Raw genomic sequence first — 15416 nt, forward strand, 5'->3', positions numbered from 1 at the left:
AGTTTTCCCTTCAGTTTCCAACCCCCCCTTCCCTCTCCCATTAAGGAGACAAGGAGGGCTAGCAGCTGTGTTTTTTTCTAAATCTGCTATTGATAATGCATTTTTAATAATATTTCTAACAAGCCCATGGAAATAAAAAAAAAAACCAGATTAAAAGAAACTTACCTGCCTGCGGCTGGGCCAACTGCGATCCTGGCTGCGAGTGTGCAGGGTAGCTCAGTGTACCCACCCCTCTTCTCCTGCTCAGGACACTGCACTGCCTAAGGTAATGCCTGCTGCTGCCCTGTGTTTGGAGGGGCAGATCCCTGTTATCCCCCCCCCATTCCACCACCTATAGATATTAAACACACAGACCCTCCCACACACACACACAAACAGCCATCCGCCCTCTCCCCCGACACCCTGCAGACCAGTCTCACTCCTTCCTCTGCCCCCCCATTACACTTGTGTGCAGGGAGCTGCTGCTTGGCTGTCCTGAGCAGCCCTGTAGGTACAGAGAGCTGAGATGGCTGGGCTGGGCCCAGCGCGGAGCGCTGCCACCACGCCATGTCTCTGCGGGCAGATGCTAGTTCTAGGAAGGGTAGCTCAGCTGCGGGGGGAGGAGGGGGAACATGAATTTTGGGGGGCTGTAGGCCCCAAGGCCCTCCCAGTGCCATGGTCCACAAAGGCACAGCGTGGCACAGTGCTCCTGGCCTGGCCGGTGTTGCCCCAACCACCCCCCATGCCCCTCTTCCAGGTAGGGCGTGACTCTCCCAGCCTGGCTCAGCCCCCTTCCCCCAGATGCAGCGCTACCTGGCCCACAGGCACAGTGCAGCTCTTTAGGAGGACCACAGCCCTGTCCCCCTCCCCCAGCCCCATTGGTGGAGGAGGGGCCCTGCTTCCAGCTCCCAGGGAAGCAAATGTGAAAGCCACAGTTTTAAACTTGGCACCGAGAATGGGCACAGAGTTTGAATTGCAGTTTTCACTTCCCTGCTGGTGAGGATCCTGGGGGCCCGAAATTGGACAGGCCCCTGGGTATGTGTGTACAGTTTGCCTGTGCATTAATCCACCTGTGGCCCTGGCACCCAACAAGCTACTGATCCTGAGGAAAGGAATATTGGAGAGCAGCAGAGTAAGGACCCTGGACTTCAGAAAAGTAGACTTCAGCTCACTCAGGGAACTCACGGGTAGGATCCCCTGGGAAACCAGACTGTGGGGGAGGTGAGTCAGGGAGAGCTGGCTGTACCTTAAAAGAAGCCTTACTGAGAGTGCAGGAACAAACCACCCCAGTGTGCAGGAATCTAGCAAGTATGGCAGAAGACCCGCTTGGCTTAGCAGGGAAGTCTTTAGTAAACTCAATCACAAAAGGAAGCTTGTAAGAAGTGGAAACTTGGAAAAATAACTAGGGAAGAATATCAGAGCATTGCTCGGGCATGCAGGGATGAAGTCAAGAGGGCCAAAGCACAACTGGAGTTGCAGCTAGCAAGGGATGTGAAGGGTAACAAGAAGGGTTTCTATCAAAATAGCCATAGCAAGAGGAAGATCAGGGAAAGTGTGGGTCCCTTACTGAGTGGGGGAGGCAACCTTGTGACAGAGGATGCAGAAAAGACTGAAGTACTCAATGCCTGTTTTTGCCTCCGTCTTTACAGGCAAGGTCAGCTCCCAGACTACTGCACCAGGTAGCACAGTTTGGGGAAGGGGTGAGCAGCCCTCAGTGGTGAAAGAACAGTTTAGGCACTACCTAGAAGAGCTAAACGTGTACAAGTCCATGAGGCCAGATGGGATGTACACAAGGGTGATGAGGGAGTTGGCTGATGTGATTACAGAGCTTATGGCCATCATCTTTGAAAACTCATGGTGATCAAGGCTGGGGGCTGACTGCCTGGGCAGCAGCTCTGCAGAAAAGGACCTGGGGGTTACAGTGGGCAATAAGCTGAATATGAGCCAGCAGTGTGCCCTTGTTGCCAAGAAGGCTAACGGCATATGGGGCTGCATTGGTAGGTGTGTTGCCAGTAGGTCAAAGAGATTATTCCCCTCTGTTCAGCACTGATGAGGCCACATCTGGAGTACTGTGTTTAGTTTTGGGTCCCCCATTACAGAAAGGATGTGGATGAATTGGAGGGAGTCCAGCAGAGGGTAACAAAAATGGTGAGGGGGCTGCGGGGACATGACTTACGAGGAAAGACTGAGGGAGCTGGGCTTATTTAGTCTAAGAGAAGAGGAGACTGAGGGGACTTAAGCTTTCCACTACCTAAAGGGAGGTTCCAAAGAGGATGGAGCAAGACTGTTCTCAGTGGTGGCAGGTGACAGAACAAGCAGCAACAGTCTCAAGCTGCAGGAAGGGAAGTTTAGGTTAGATATTAGGAAAATGTTTCTCACTAGGAGGGTAGTAAAACACTGGAACAGGTTATACAGAGAGGTGGTGAAAGCTCCATCCTGGGAGGTTTTCAAGACCCGGCTAGACAAAGCTTTGGCCGGAATGATCTGCTTTGAGCAGGGCGTTGGACTCCTGAGGTTACTTCCAACCCTAATTTTCTATGATTCTATAACATGTATGGGTGCAACATGCAGGGCCCACTTTAGATTAGCCCCCATGCCACAAGCAACACATACCCTGGACCAGCCCTGGCCATAGCCCCAGCCCCATATCCCAAGTACAACATGTGCCAGACCAGCCTCATGCATCACATGCAGCACACAGGCCCACTCCAAGACACATGGGCAACATAGCAGACCAGGTCACAGGACTTTGCAAGCTGCTGCTTCGGTACCCCTGCTATGGTGACTTGACACTCCAAGTATTCTTACAGGTGCCACAAGACATACTTTAGTATAGAGTTTCCTTAGGATTGTACTTAACCCTTTTCCCCAACTTTTCTTCTTGCACAGTATGTTTCTGTGTTCCTATTTATAACCTCCCAAATCAACTGTCCATCAAGACATGCAAAGAGACAATTTATTCTCGTCTCTGTTCATATGACACTACTTACCCTGGCATGACAGACAGGGCCGTCCCTAGTGGGGGGAGAATCAGGGCGACTGCCCTGGGCCCCACACTTTGGGGGGCCCTGTGGAGCCAGGAGGTGTGGCCATGGTGACTCTGCGCTGCCACCACCAGCTTCATGTCCAGCCGCTCGCTGCCCCCCGCCCCACAGCCACCACCAATGGCAGCAGCATCTTTCTGACATCCAAGGTGTGTGGGGGCAGGGAGGGGACGGGGCCCTGCATAAGCTGATTTGCCCTGGGCCCTGCACCCTGCTTGGGTCAGTTCTGATGACAGAATACAATTTAGCCCAAATAATCAAACTTTCTCTGAGAAATATCACTAGTGGTTTTCAGCTTGGAGCTTTTACTGCATTATCCTTCGTATAGAATGGGTTGAAAGTCTAGCAAAGTATTTGTTAGCAAATGTGCAGGCCTCAGTTTGCAAAACTGTTTTCTGTTGTGCAATTTGGTGAGTCGATAATTCACCCAGAGCATCCTTAGCTGATCTCTGTCTTCTCATCCCAGTTTAAATTAAAAAGCGTATGTTGTACACATAGCATTAACAAATTCCATCCTCTTTATTTGAATTCAGTTCCGGCTATACCCTGATCACTTGTCCTCATTTTTATTTTTTGTGGAAAATTTAGGAAGTTCAACACGCTTCCTAATGTAATAAATCTGTTATATCAATATCATTCTGAAAGTAACAGGATTTGTCAGAAGGGATTTGTATTAATCCCTTGGCCCTACTGATTCTCACCAGCAGTAAGCTATTCACTGGGCAATCCAAACTCTTGATAGCTAAGAGTTAATATCAGCATCTACAGGGAAGATGAGACAGTGGGGAGTACAGTAAACTTTTGTCAGAGCTGTGTCTTGTCAGAGTTGTCTGTGCATTTCACAAGTGATGATGAGAGTTCAAGTTACAAGAAGATGTCATGGAAACAGTCTCAATGAATATCTATCCTTTTCCATTCTGCGAAGTCATTAAAAAAACCTTAATTAATTCACTTTGGGCTACCTCTTTATCCAATTTGCTATTGTTATACATGCAAGTTTAAACCACTGTCAAAATGTGAAATATGCAAAGCAACTAATAGATCATATTACAAGACACTACATTTCTGCCATTATATGCTATATTTTTCCAAGTCTTTTTCTGAAATACAAAGAAACATTTTTTAAAAATCCAGACAAACTTGATACATGCTTAGCAGAAAATGTCTATAGAAATATATTTCAATTTCAGAAGTAGTTTAATAATTATTCAGAAACTCTTAAAAATCTCAAAATAAAGTGTTATACAAAATTAATAAAAAAATGCAATACCATTAAAATAAACATTCATGAATGTTATTTACATACAAATAACAGAGAAACATTTGCTAGTTGAAAAACAATGGCTTTTGTTTAGATGTAACAGAATAAATAAATCCAAGGACTCTTGCTCAATTAATTGTACTTTACCCAATATCCAAGGTCTCCTCTTGACCAGTTGGATTTTTCTGCAGCATCTTCCTTAAGTCATATGATTGGCAAGAAATACAAATCACTTTAAGCATTCCCAGATGTTGGGGTTGTGAGTTTTAGACAACAAAATTTCTAATTTCTGTGGAAAAATTAACATGTATCCACTATACAGGATCTTCATCACCTCAATCTTTCAATAGTAAGATTTGACAGATTTTAAATCCAGAAGAGACTGGGGTGATAAACTAATTTAGTTACTGTTCCTTGACAAAATAGAACTGGGTCTGAGGCTTTTTTTTTTGGATGCTAACTATACTTCTCCTTTTTTGGCTGCTTATCTTTGGACTTCATTCTGAAATGACACTTGTTTTAATGGGAATAGATCTGTGCTACCATTCAGCACCTTAATAAAGGCAGGTATTATTGCCCAAACTCTTACAGTGTGGCTTCCCCTCAAAAGTTGCCAGCTATTTCTCTCTTCCCCCTGCCTGCAAAGAAAGATCATAGCTTCTACTTAAAATTACAGAGCAACATTTAATAACTCCTGAGGATCCATTTGTTTAATTTTTTCTCCATATCAAAACAAATGAAACAAAAAATGGCATACAATTAATGTAATGTAAAATTAAGCATAAACTGCCTTTTCTGTTTTCTTCCTTTCAGAGCAAAAGTCACCCATGGATAGAGGACTCGCATGAAGCTAATTCATTGTTTGAGCCCTCAAAACAGAGCTTTAGGCTCTGTGTTGTACTTCTATAGACAATGAGCTAGAAGTCACACTCAATGTACACTTTACTGAATTGCATTTTGATTCTCTTCACTATAATATGCTAGGGGTGACACACTAATGGCCCACTGTTAACCTCCAATTACAGTTCCCGGGCAAATTACATTTTTTACTCCTGTGAAGTTCAAGCAATCGGTACGTCCTGTACCTCTCTGAGTCTCGAATCAACATGTAACTTGCTGGAATCATCTGACCCCAGCAGTCTTTTCTTTCCTGCCTATAAGCAGAGGGGCTGGACCTGATGAGGTCCCTTTCAGCCAGTAACTTCTATGAATCTATAAATCCTATGCTTCTATCATAGATTGGGAGCACTGACAGATGTGCAGCTCCCCACTGTAACTCATGGTGCTCCACAGTGTCCCCCCAACCCAGCAGATGTTTGCTGTTGGGTCCAGGGGGATGGGGGATTCAGCTGGAGTTTGGAGAGCTCTAGTTTGGAGCCCTAATCCCCCTCCCTCCCCCAGCTGTAGTGCTGTCTTCAGAATGGGGGTAGGGAGAGAGAGGGAAGAGAGCCTTGTCTGGGCTTTGCCCAACCTGCGCTGAAGGGTGGGGTGGACTGGAACCACCTCAGGGGCTCCAATCCACCCACCCTACCCTCTAGTGCACACTGGGCAAACCCCATACAGAACTCCCTCCCCCCTTTTCCCTTCTCTCTCCCATTCTGAAGACAGCACTGAGGCTGAGGCTGGGCTGCATCAACCCAGCCGTGCTCCCAGCACACACTGACACAAGTTAATGAAGGTGCTCTGGTTTGGAGTGCTCTGCTAATGAAGGTGCTCTGCGTTCCAATTGTCATGCAGTCGGGCACATTTAAAGTGCTCTGCAGCCATGAACTTCTGTAAGGGCATGGCTGTAGAGCACTTTCAAGGGGTCAACTGTGCAACAAATGTAACTTCTGTCTGCCCCCTGGGATCTAGACTGCAGCATCCATGATGAACAGCTGTGTTTCCTCAGCAGGTAACATTGGATTTAAACCCTGAGAGGGACTTCTTTTGGGGAGCTGTGGCAAGAAGGTAAATACAGCTACTCATCAATATTCACTTTTAAGAAACCAGTCATTTTTCTATAGGAATGTAGAAATTGGAGAACATTGTTAAAACAACAAAAAGGGGAAGGAACTTGGTCTGGGGACTATATGCATAAGCCTTGCTTGAACTTGGAATTGTCTTCTAAGTTTAGATGGGCCTTCACTATTTCTGATCCATTTGAAGTGTGCACAGCTGGTGACAAATTAGATAGATGCTATTAGTATGCAGTTAACCAGAATATAATTATGTTACATAGTAGACTGTGGGGCTGAAAGATGTTATGCCTTTATGCAGTTCATGCATTTAGCCAAAGGAGTTTGTTACAATGTAAACAACAGGGAAAAAGGGGGACTTGTATTGTGTTATGTGGCTATGTGAATTATTCACTTAACTAGTAGGCATATAAGCGGCACGGTTAAATGAAAATTCTGTCCTCTGGCTATTGCTGGTACATCCTTTGACTAACGTCTTATCTTGAAAGGAGTTCTGCATTCAGGCTTACTTGGGAGTGTTTCTCCCAGGACATGCAAGGGGGAGGTATAGGTGCACCTACAGTTCCCTCCATCCAATAAAGCATCAGAGCAGACCTACAGCTAGGCAAGACAGAAATAGGAAATCAGTTGGCATGTTTTAAGGGAACGGAAACTTTAAAATGAAGCTAAATGTCTAAGAAAAATGCGATGACTCCATAACCACCACCCCCAGCAACCCTCCCCCCATAATTTTCTAGGTTTTTAAATAAGGTTAGACAAAGTTCTTTTCGGAGGGGAGGGGAAGGAAGGGGGAATGTGAATGGCTAGGAAGGAGGAGCTCGTTAACATGCCCTGTGCTATGGCTCTGTGTCCTACAGCTCCAGACTTTTATAATTTAAAGCAGGACTGGAAGATCCCAGAAAAGTTTGGCAGAGAGGCTGCAAAACATTTTAAAACATTTACATCATTGTCTTATGTTTTAAAGGGAAATTACTCACAGTGCGATTCCCCTTCTCCTGCACTACAAATAAACTTTAGAGAGAGGGAGATTATCTGATAATAAAGCAAGAATGTCACCAATAATGACAGTGAAATAAAGAAAGTCTTAATTTAAACTCTAAACGTAATATTCCTGCATTAATACCAAAACATAGTAATGTTTTTGGAATCTTCACAGGACTCAAAAGGAACTCTGAACTTGAAGTAGGGGCTCTGGAAAGACTGCAAGATATCTGCACTTTCATGAAGGCTGCATAACATAGTCTCCAAAAGGAATAATTATATGCCTACAGAAGAAAGATGGACTCAAACAAGAGGAAACATATGAAGATGCTGCTACTGTAGCAACCATACTTGAAAGCAGAGCCTCAAGCAAGAAGAGGATGTGAAGAATGTTGTCAAAAACATTTTTTTCTGTGTGATAGTCACTTCTTAACAAGTGAACATAAAAGAAACTGTATTGTTGATACTTTTATTTTAATGAAAGCAAGTTGTAGAAACCCCAGGGGAGACTGATGAATAAAACAAGTTCCCATAAGCCCTATCTATATTTGCAATGTGTTTCAACTATAGATCCACTATACCAGTTCAACTTCACTGGTGGAAGCAAAGATGGGAACCCTGTTCTGAGCAGGGTTATCACACTGAGGTGAAATTCTAGCTGAGCTGACATCAAACAAGAATTTATCTTTTGATTTGAATAGCAAGTCAGGGTTGTCCCCTTGGGGTGGAACTTTATTTCCATTTGTGTCCCTAAATAGCAGTTTTCCAGGCACATAAGTGGAATTTTTGGCATTTAGGCACAGATTGCAGTTCTGTCATCCCTGCAGCGCAGCCATGTAAGTGTGCACTTGTCGACTGAGCATGATTAGTTGGCTACTCACTGCTTGGTCTGAAAAAAATGCGTTTTACCATAACACAAATTGGTGCTTGAGATGAGGCTAGTTAATGTCTAACCCAGGGGTTTTCAATCTTTTTTGGTTGGGGTACCCCCAGTGGCTGGTCAAGAAGTGGGGAGTTCCCCGGCAGCCAGTTGACAAGTGGGGGCAGGTGGGTGGGGGTCCCCCTACATGGCGTGCGGCAGCAAAACTGAAAGTGCTGGCAGTGAAACCAGAAGTGCCCACGGCTTCTCTGTGCCGCTGCTGCGCACCTCCTGAGGCCTTTCAAAGCACCCCGGGGTACACATATCCCCAGTTGAAAACCCCTGGTCTAACCTAACTCACATGGTAGTTAGATCGCTGTGCTTCAGAAGGCAAAGAAATGCAGGTCCACACCCCCTATGGGTGACAGAAACCAAAAGCCTAGGTCTCCCAGTTTTTGAATGAGTGCCCTAACCACAGCCATTGTAGAGCACTGCCCTTTTCCTCCACTGGTATCTAACACCCGCCATGCATGAATGCTTGTCTGCCTATATTTTCATGACTTACACATCCACAGTGGGTGGACGTATGGTACCGTGTTCCCAGTCAGTGGGCGCATCTACATGAAATGTTTACTGCAAAGCTGACTAATTAGCTCTGCAGTAAACATCTCTGTTAGGGCACAGGAAATTAATAAACTCCGCAGCAGGGTAGGACTTGTAAATGCAGAAGTATTTCTACCGTGCCTGCCTGCAGAGTGGTTTTGTGCACAGTAGTGCACCTGTAGTCACTGACCTGACTGGTTGGGGTATGACAGTGCTTCAGTGTAAGGGCTGACTGCCAGCTAGTCCCATGCTGAAGCACCTTAGTGGTCCAGTCAGCCCCTCCGCAGCATATAAAGCCAGAGAAAGCAGTCCTGGGCTGGCAGGCTGACAGACAGGGCCCCCTGCCAGCCAGGGCTGCTCCGACCAGGCTCCATGTGCTGCTCATGAATAAACTCCAGAGCTGGCTGCTCCACAGTTAATAGCTCCTGGGTGTTAATTCAAATTGCATGTCCAGAAGGAAAAAAACTCCAGTGCTATAAGCCCCAGTTCATTCATACGCACTAATTACACATGTAGATATGTCCAGTGTATAGCAAACTACATCTGCTCACTCTATGTGTACATGCTTACACATTCAAAGTGCAGGTGTCAAAGAATCACAGTTTGTGCTCACATGCCAACACTGCTACTTATCCAGATAGAAAACTGTCAGTTAAGGGAACAAAGGAAAGCAGAATTCCACCTTACATTTTTTTAAAACAACAGGTCATCTCCACTAAAACTGCAGAGATACAGTGGAACAACTGTTATAAAATTTCTCCATTCAGAAGGAAACAGCTTCTCCTGATGTTCCAAAATTATAATTAATGAATTCCATGGACCCCAGTTCTACATCTACCTATTTCCTAGTAGAGCAATTCATTATGTATTTCTCAAACACCTCTGAACTCTCTGGCCCTGATCAGTTAACTTTGGCCATGTATAGACATTCACATTCTCCTCATAGAATTGCTATTCTCTTAGGAGAATCCATAGAGGGTACAGAAGTTCAGGATTTTTCTCTCAGAACAAAATAGCTGCTCCAGGGAAAAATATAACCTGGGAAAAACCAGAGCTAAATCACTTCCAGGAAAGTTTCTTCTGGGAGAATAAACGTCTGTAAAACTTACCCTTCTGAGAGAAGCTGTGGCACAATTCTCTGGCACCCCAGGGAGCTTTGTGTCTCCCTCCTTGTACTCCCCTGACCCCAAAGACAGTGTGTTGCTTGGGCTTAACTCTACTACTGCAGCTGAGTAGGGAACAGAACAGGCTGGCTTTGGGCAGTATGGGTCAGCCGTTCAGACTGACCCTGTACACTGCTGCCATCTGTCACCAAGCAGACTGAGGGAGCCTGTAGAACATGCTGAGATGTGTGTGCAGGGTCCCCTTGGCTGCATTGCAAGCTGTTTTCTCTTCAAAGACTCAGCATTCAAAGGTCTGTTCAAGAGTTTCCAGGTAAGTTTTTCTGCCAGGAAAATAAACCCAGGATAATTTTGCCAGGTCATTTGAACATGTGTACACAAATCTTTCACTTCAGCTCCAGGCCATGTAACTTTTCCCCAGGCTACAACCATGCTTCCTCCTTTCCTTATATTTTCCCTTTGTTTGCAGCTCCACATCTGATATTCCTGAAGCTCTGAAAACTCTTCATTCCTTGCTTCCTCTGTTGGGTCAACTTCAGGGGATCTTTGTCTCTCTTTCTTAGGTCTGCATAGCAGGGAAAGTGATGACAAGGCAGAATGTCATGAGCTATTGGACTTCTGCTTCTCTTTGTCCTCTTCCTCTCTACCCCAAATCCTTTTGACTGCCTCCTGCAGCAGCCCTGATTGACTGTCCTGCCTCCAGGAGTCATGGGATCAGGGAAGGCAGCCAGTTAGAGCTTTTGGCAGATTGGCAACTCAAATAATCCTGCAGGGAGTAAGAGTACATGCTTTTAACAAATGTACTCTGTATCTACTTGACTGTACTCACTGGCACCACATAGAGGGTGTACACGGGTGCATGTGCACCCCCTGAGCATGGCGGGGCACTCCCTGCAAAAAGGTGCTGCCAACACTGCCAGTGGTGCCTGCAGTCAGTTGCTGCTCACCATCCTGCTCCCCTTGCTGCCGACACTGTCAGTGGTGTCTGCGGGCAGTCCACAATTGCCACTGGTCACCACTGCCAGTGGTGTCTGCGGGTGGTTGCTGACCACTGGTTGGTGCTCGCCACCCCTTCCCTCTGCAGCTGACGTGCTGTGGTTGCCTGTGGCAGCTCCCCACTTGTCTCCACCCCACTTCCATCACCAACAGCGCTGCCACTGCCTGCAGGAGCTCACTGTGCCCCCCAGCCTCTGGGGGCACACGGCATTCATGACTGCACTTGTAGTAGAACATGAAATTCTCTACAAGCTGCCCTGGATATCTGTCTAATGTCTTATACCACACACATAACACAATCTCAGCAGTCCAGAAATTTATAAACTGACTCAACAAGATTCCAATTCTCTTTGTGTTTCCCAAGCAAATGGGATTTTTGAGTATGTGGTGGCCATGGACTAACCAGCTTTAAGAAGCATCTTTTACATTTCATTTAGAAAGTAGTGAGGTTTGTGGACATTCTGATGATCTGAAACAGTTTGATAGAGACACTGAGCCAAACTGGCAGCTAATCTGATTTCCCCTTCCCTCCTCCTCCTCCTCTTCCCCATCCCCACATACATTAAAGGAAGCAAAGAGCTAAGCACTTCCTTTTGGAAAAGTTGGATAAGGACTCGTTATTCCCTACATACTTGCTGCCCTTCTTCTTCCTGGCCACTTGCCAAATCTCCTCCTGCCCACCCAACTGTACCTATGGCATTGGCAGCAGGGGAGAGGAAATATACTATTGCACTGTTTTTCTTGCCCTGCATGGGTGCCATGGGAAGCAGTGACAAGCCAGAAATGTCTATCAAGTTGTCTTCTCTTCAGTCATCAAAAGTATGTGTATGCAGGGGGAGGCAAAGGTCCAACAAAACAGACTTAAAGAGGAAAAGGCATAAGCAAAAGGGAAACGGATGAACTGGAAAAACCCCAGGGGAAGGCAATGAATTCCAAAGGGAGTTATCTTGAGAGAGCTGAAGGAGATGTGTTGAAGAGTGAGGAGAGAGGAAGAAATGAGTTCCAGAGGCAAGGGTATGTTGTGGTACCCAAAGTCAAGTTTCTAGTGAATGCTGTATACAAGTCTTGGATGAAGAGGGCATGACTGCTACATTAAAATGTGATAAGGACAGGTGAGTGCATAGGGAGGCAGCGAGTGATCTACTGGCAGAATGTGAGGATTATAGCAGAAGTGGTGGAAGGTGGATAAAATTGGATTCATCTACATGTGCACTTAACTGAGGTGTTGACCAATTAGCTTGTGTTATATGTGTGCTGGTATTAGGGCACAATAAACTAATTAACACTTCCACAGAACAGTACGGTTGGGGACAGAACTATCTTATGGCAGAGAACTTTACTGCGCTGAAATGCATGTGTAGATGCTGACTGCGAGTGTATATTGCGCCTGCTCTGCCGGCCAGGTGGGGCCTGCTCTGCCCTGGCTCAAATTCTTGCTGTCTTAGGCACACATGTAGATGCTGTGCCCAGGAGCAGTTGACTTCAGCATGAATGGCTTCTGAGTTATTGCGCTGAATTAATTTCACATGTGGATGCTCCCACTGAAGAAGAGAATGTAGAAAACAGTGAAAAAAACTGGGGCAAGAACAAATGAGATGGAAAAAAATTAATTAATAAAGAGAAAGAGAAGATCTCATGACAGAACATGAAGGAGAAGCCAAAGGGCCCAAAAAGAGACTGATGGAGAAAATACAACATGATTCTTGAGGTGAATAAAAGAATGACTGAAGAGGAGAGAAAATAAAAGGATGCAGAAACAAAGTGCTGAACTTTACAATAAGTGAAAACAAACTTTGTAACAAAAAAAATCTTCCAGATTGCACCTTGACTCCTTTCATCTTATGAACCTGTGTCTGTAGAACAGATACACAGCTTATTCTGGAAAATTTAAAAAGCAGCCTGGAGCATCAAAAGATCCTGCACTTGTACTTATGAGTCCAGTCCTTTATTTGTAGAGATCACATCACCCATTCACCTGCAGGTCAATTCTATTTTAAAATGAGTAAAGCAGGCATTCTTTAGACCTGACAGCAACAAAACCTGTAGTAGGAATAAGAACACAGGCCTGTACCTCCAATTACCCTAGCTGTTCTGCTTTCCAACCCTACACATTGCCCTCCAACTGGGCATCCCAAATGAATTGTCTACTGGGGCCTTATTCTTTAATCTGCCTCAAATTAGGTGTCACCCTGTGTACTACCTTTATCATTATATATTTCTAAGATAACACTGTTTATCAGTTCTAAAGAATTAGAATTAAACCTTGATCCAAAACAGGCAACGAACATTAGTTCTCCATGAATCTGATACAACTCCCTTTTGTGGACTCAAAACTATAATTGTCTTCAGTAACAGTGTTAAGTCTGTGAAAAAGGAAGGATTGGACCCCATACTGAATAATAAATTATGCATTAAGGCAAATCCTGTTTGGATATTTTTGTGTGGTTCTTTAAATTTTGTCTTTGGAGGCAAGAACTTGCCCAGCTGCCTAGACAACTGATTGAGAAATATGAATTAGTAAGGATAAAAAGGGTTTTTTTTCCCCAAGGAGCCCTGAATGAAAACAATGTAAATGGGGAAATTGCAGCACAAGAAATCATCCACAGACCAATTTGTGGTCTAAACTGACATGACAGATTCCTATCCCACTACCTCAATTAGCTTTTATAATACCTGTTGTTTAATACATTAACAGCCTATTCACCTTTGCCTTATCCAGAAGTGCCCCCTCCCTTTCCTCCCTGTTCCACAGTCTGTGTATTTAAATCACTGCTTTCCATTTAGAAGCTCTCCGTCTTGCAATCCCTTCATAGCATCTGGTAAAGTAAGCTGTTGCTTATTGCTTATGCTTCTCTGATTTAGTTAGTCTCTAAGATGCAACTGTACCCTGCCATCTGTCTGACTTCAGACTCACAGTTAACTATCTCTCTTTGTCTAAGGATATGATAGGATGTCACTGAGGGTACTAAGAACTCAAAATCATCCTTAAGTCTGGATCTCCCATGAGGCAGTAAAACATTCTTTCCAAATAGTCCTAAGCCAGAGATAAGTTGCCTGAACTTTTTCTAATTTGTACTATTTATTTGCTAGGCATGTGTTGCTGATTTGGAATACTTTCAGAACAAAGTCCACTTCAGTGGTGATTTCCTGATACATTATCATTTTTACTTGAAACTACTGATTAAAATAAACTTGAACTTTTTATTTGCTAACATGTTGGCTTTGCAGAGCATTTAGTTATTATATTGTATCATTGCAGATGTAGACTCCAGGACAGTATTTTATGCTGACATTTTGATTACTAGATCGTACTATTATAAAACCTCTTTCAGACAGGACAGATTTGTAAAACCTAATATTACATCATTTACAGAGCCTAACACCTATGTCTAATTGACTGATTATGTACTTGTGGGTCATTGATTTTCTGTGCAAGAAAGAAATTAGACCAAAACTTGTGTCTATTTCTTTATTCCAATTGATTAGTCTTTTTTCCACATGAGAAATTTTAGTATATAAAGCAAAGCGTCAGTGACCCTGGAATCTGGTTATCACGAGCATTTAATTTTCAGTCAGAAATACAATTCTTGTTTCAGAGTTTGACAAAAGTACTTTTATCAAAAGCAACTACTCTACAAAAGGATGTTTCATTTCTTTTCATCCCATTTCAAACACTACATAGAAGATATGTTCTAAAATGTTTACTGTTTATATGAGAGGCCTAATTCATAGGTAACAACTTATTGAATATTTCCTATCTGGGAGCTGTTTGCAATAAATGGGCAATATCCAGCATCTTTTTCTTGTGCTGTTTAAGATAATGACTCAGTTATATATTTAGCAGTAGCAAAATGGGATAAGAGGAGTTGCAGGGAAGAAGAGACAGTGCCTTTAGTGTGTATTTCATCTACCCATTGTAATAACAGACGCCTTAGTAATTGGACAGATTTTTATAACTAGAGATCGAGGGAAGCATAGCTCTTTGTGACACAGAGGAGTTTTATACAGGGTGGTTGGATTATAACTGGGGGAAAAAGAGAAACAAGGGTATGGAAAGAGATCTCTTACATTTCTGCCACCATGGAAGAAAGAAGAATGGAGTTAGAATACTTTATTCTCATATATACAGTTCCTCTCGTACCAGATTCTCAAGAGGGACTTTCAAGACTTAAGCCTTACAACATTCCTGTGAAGCTTGTTAGGTTCATTTTACAAATAGATTGATATTTATTTTACAGATAAAGACATTTCATTCCAGACTCTCCTATCTGATTTCTAAAGCCTGCAGTCTACTGAATCTGTTCCCAAAGGCTAGGGACAGACATTACACATAAACTCTTTTAAGGGATCAGAAACTGGTCTAAACCTGTAGCAGAACAGATGTTCAGTGCACATAAACCAGTTTGAGAATGGCTGAAACTGCTTTGAGATAAACCTGGTTGAATTTAGTATCAGACTTAACTCATTTGGATCAAACCAGTTTATGCAATGTCTGTCCCAGACCCCTTTCTGCTCCCCCCAACCCCAGTCAGAGCTCCAGGGACTGCGGGCTGCTTTGCCCCTCCCCTCACCACTCCCTGCTAATTCCACCCTCCCCTCTGCCTTGCTGAGGAG

General features: G+C 44.2%; 1 long non-coding RNA gene across 1 annotated transcript in view; it reads left to right on the forward strand.

The window, feature by feature from the left end:
- LOC109319304 overlaps window positions 1–14674 on the forward strand; it is a 17102-nt gene extending 2428 nt beyond the window's left edge. The window contains exons 2-4 of the long non-coding RNA XR_002103476.1: window positions 5597–5605; window positions 8925–8927; window positions 14664–14674. This is a non-coding gene — a long non-coding RNA (uncharacterized LOC109319304). The remainder of the gene's footprint in view (window positions 1–5596; window positions 5606–8924; window positions 8928–14663) is intronic.
- The last annotated feature ends 742 nt before the right edge of the window (window positions 14675–15416 follow it).

The sequence above is a fragment of the Crocodylus porosus genome, unplaced genomic scaffold, assembly GCF_001723895.1.
Source record: "Crocodylus porosus isolate Cpor-Errol unplaced genomic scaffold, CroPor_comp1, whole genome shotgun sequence".
Lineage (NCBI taxonomy): Eukaryota > Metazoa > Chordata > Crocodylia > Crocodylidae > Crocodylus > Crocodylus porosus.